Genomic DNA, 3,704 nt, shown 5'->3' with positions numbered 1-3,704 from the left:
TGCCTATTTAAATGTAAGCGGGCCGTTCTTACTGTCGCGACCGGCTGTATTGTGGTGGAGCGAGGCTCAGTATAATGAACGCAACAGTTACAGTATATAGAATTGCTCTTTGAAATAATGATCAGCGCTATTAATTTTTTAAGTTTGCAGGTCTTATGGAGGGATGCACTTAATCGGAAAATCTTTGGTTGTTTTCGCCCCTGTTTTTATAGAAACAGTTCCAATTCCACCTTGCGGTATTCTTTAATGAGGTACTCACGACAGCCTAGCTGGACGAACATATTCACGGTAAGATAATGGAAATTTATCCATGGTTTGGGAATATTATGGAAGGAGAAGTTGAAGTGCGCAGAAAATTGGTTACTATCGCAAATTTGAGTGTGGTCATTGGTCGATACTTCCTAGCTTAAATGCACTTTTTCTTGTAGTCCTACTGCGTCATTTCGGTTAAATGACTGTTGCGGGCATTTAACTTTGAGAACTTGTTCATCTAAACTGCGAAGACTTATAGCTACTGCCGTGGCCCATCCTAAAATACACTTGGGCAAGGCGTTCAGGGGTGCTATGCAGGATGCGCCGAGTTTCTCGTTCGCACGAGTTTTACCCGAGTTTGCGCGATGGCAGTCAGTGAACGTAAAGCCCCTATATTTATAAAAGCAGCGCCATTCTTAGATCTTGCCGCCACCGCGCTCACCCCGGCGCTTCCTCCTCGCCCTCTCTTAGCCGCCTCCTGTCGCCCCAGCCTCCTCCGCTCCCCCATTGGCCAATCCGTGTCACGTGGAAGTTCGCGTCGCGCTTTTGTATATTTTTTTCTTTCCAGCGCGCTCCGACTGCCATTCTCGGGCCTGTGCGACGAAAGTGCTGTACGCACAAACGGATCAAACGTGTTAGGGACAAGAACTTCGTTGTGATAGTATGCTGCTGCGCCTTAGTTGCCGCAACCGACAAGGCGAGGGCAAAAGGCTTTTTTTGTTTACCATCCGGCGTGCGCAAACGCTTGCTGCACACTATGATATTTGCGCCGTCTCGCATCGTCGCGTTGCTACTTTCAAAACGGCATTATTAAGACCAGTTACTGACTGACGAAGCAAAATCGCGCCTCAAAAACGTCTCCGCAGGGCGCGATCGAAGTTTTCCTCGGATTTCCTCTGGTAGCGCGTTAGCTGTCGTCTGCCACGGCAGGCCCGACGCAGGCGGCGCCACTGTCGATATCGCGCCTCGATCGCGCTGGTCGCGCCGAGCGCGATAGTCGAAAGGAGGAGGAGGGAAGTGGATGGCGCTACTTTTATAAATATAGGGGCTTTAAGTGAACGGAGATAGCAAGGAACGTGCAAAAACAGCAGGCAAAAAGAAATGTCGAGATAAAGCCGCGTATCACAACATGAGCGCACCCTGCGCGGCACAGTGCTTCCGCGCTTCAAGCACATGTAGACTGCGCAACAAAAAGCGCCAGCACCCCGTATCGTTATCAACGTATTATCGCAATTTAGCAATACCGTCACTGTCACGCTGTCTATCTGCACACTTGCCGTGAGCCGTTTGCCACGCCTTTTTCGGGCCCGTCAAGTGCGTGCCTCCTCTTTCGGGCATTATCTGTCGATCCTCCTTCGAATGCGAACAGGGCAATGCGGTGCATTCTTGCACCTACGCTTTCCCTCAATCGAGTACTTTAAAATACAACAAATAAAATAACGAACATTTTATTTCCTAAAGTATTGTTTTTCGTTTTGAATGCTATAAATTTGTGATGACAAACGGAGATCGAGGGAATTATTAAATTTTGCACTTTTTTGCCGCAAGTGGCGACAGTGAGGCGAAAGCTTACAAGCGGATACATTCTAGAGGGTCGCACGCACGAGGGAGTTCATACGGTGAGCAGTCGCCAGCGGCGCTGCAGCGCTATGTTCGACTAAGTCAGTCATGACAATGATCTGTCAATTCCCTGTCTATTAGGGGAATGGCAATGCAGCGCTGCGGCATGACTGTTCACCTAAGGTGTTTCAGTGAGGCGGCTATTAAGGCCGCCGCTTTACCAACTGAAACGACACTCTAGCCATAGAGACGGGAGCAACGGCTGTAGCCTGTCGCTTCAAAATGGCTGTGCAATATTCTAGGGTCCGTAGTGACGCAGCACAGTGAAAACGCGCCAGTTTATCTGCGCGCGCGAAGCCTCCGCGGTGCATTGCGATGAAGAGAGTGCTGCCCAGCGACACAATACATTGCTTGTTATCGCTTGCCCAGTGAAGCTGCCTCCGTGCACATGTACAGGTGCCCACAAAATAACTCGGAACGCCGGATCGGTGGCCGCTCGTCGGCGGAGCGCGCCAGTGAAGAAGTAGTGCCAGGCTCTGCGCATGCGCGGTCTCCCTAGCTAGCTCGCCTCGCTCCCTAGTGCATCTAAATAGGTGTTGCCTTGCTCCAAACAATAGCGTTGCGCGCGTGTGCACGCGATGGAGAATAAGCGCTCGTGCGTGCACGTCAATGGGCACTGGCGCCTTTTAAAGTGAAAGGCTTAACGGGCTCATTAGTCACGGAATGTGTCCATCGTCGACAACAATTGCGGTAGCAAAAATCAGTAGGCGGCGTCCTACACCTCTACCGTTTAATAAAGCATGTAAAATTGAATTAAGCACCAAGTAGCTAAAAGTAATTAAGAGTAATTCAAGTGTCCCAACGACCAAAGAAAAGTAATTAGGGTAATTAACAAGACCAATACACGGACATCGTAGACACCTGTATTAAAGCGTGATAAAGTGAATTACTAAGTAACTAAGAATAATGACGGATCATTATAAGTATCATCAAATACCTTTATTATAGTGCCGCATGCATAAAATTAATTCCTGTGCATGAAATTGGCGTGTTGGAATACGCCGTCGGATGTCATTTTAGAAACTTTTATTACTGCTCACAGTCATCCTTGTTAAAGGAGCCGTCATGTTGCAGTCAAAGTTCTGATCTTATTCCCTAGTAGTCTATGCGTCTCGGAATATAATTGAACAAAGACTAAAATACATCGCGCTACACGATAATCAGGTTGATAAGTGCGCCCGAGTGCTACTACAGTCGAGCCGTGGCGCTCGCCCACGTAAAAGATAAGCTATGAATTCAAAGTTTCTTTAGGCGAAATAATTAACTCAGATATGCAAGACATTAGGTATAATTAAAAGTAGAGCATGGCGAACTCACTGGTCACCACTCAGTTATAAACGCTCATGAATTCCATCCACCCAAGCTATCCAGAAAGCATGACTATCTTTTAGAATGAATGCAGATTCCGACGAGAATACGCCACAAGGATTACGCGTGCGTTAAGAGATTACGCTACATGCATAGTGCGTGAGCACGCTGTAGCCTACAGGTCTCGATCCCCCCCCCCCCCCCTACCCCTCCTCCCAGATATGTTGTCGCAGCGCTAAGAGGGACAAACCGCACGTTTTTCGACGTAAGGCCACGCTTATCTAGATGCACTAGAGAGCGAGGCTTGCTGGCTAGGGATGCCGTGCACGCGCAGACCGTGGCTGTATTTTTCCGCGGGTGTACTTCGCCGACGAGCGGCCGCCAGTCCGGCGTTCCGAGTTATTTTGTGGGCACCTGTACGCAGAATTGGAGTGTTTTACTCACTCCAATATGCTTGCCGATTGCCTCTGCTGCTGAGCTAACAGCAATCGCAGACGGATATCGCAACGACAGCGCAGCAGTCG

This window comes from Dermacentor silvarum, chromosome 1, assembly GCF_013339745.2.
Source record: "Dermacentor silvarum isolate Dsil-2018 chromosome 1, BIME_Dsil_1.4, whole genome shotgun sequence".
Taxonomy (NCBI): domain Eukaryota; kingdom Metazoa; phylum Arthropoda; class Arachnida; order Ixodida; family Ixodidae; genus Dermacentor; species Dermacentor silvarum.
The sequence above is the reverse complement of the archived record's forward strand: the minus strand, read 5'-3'. Positions refer to the sequence as shown.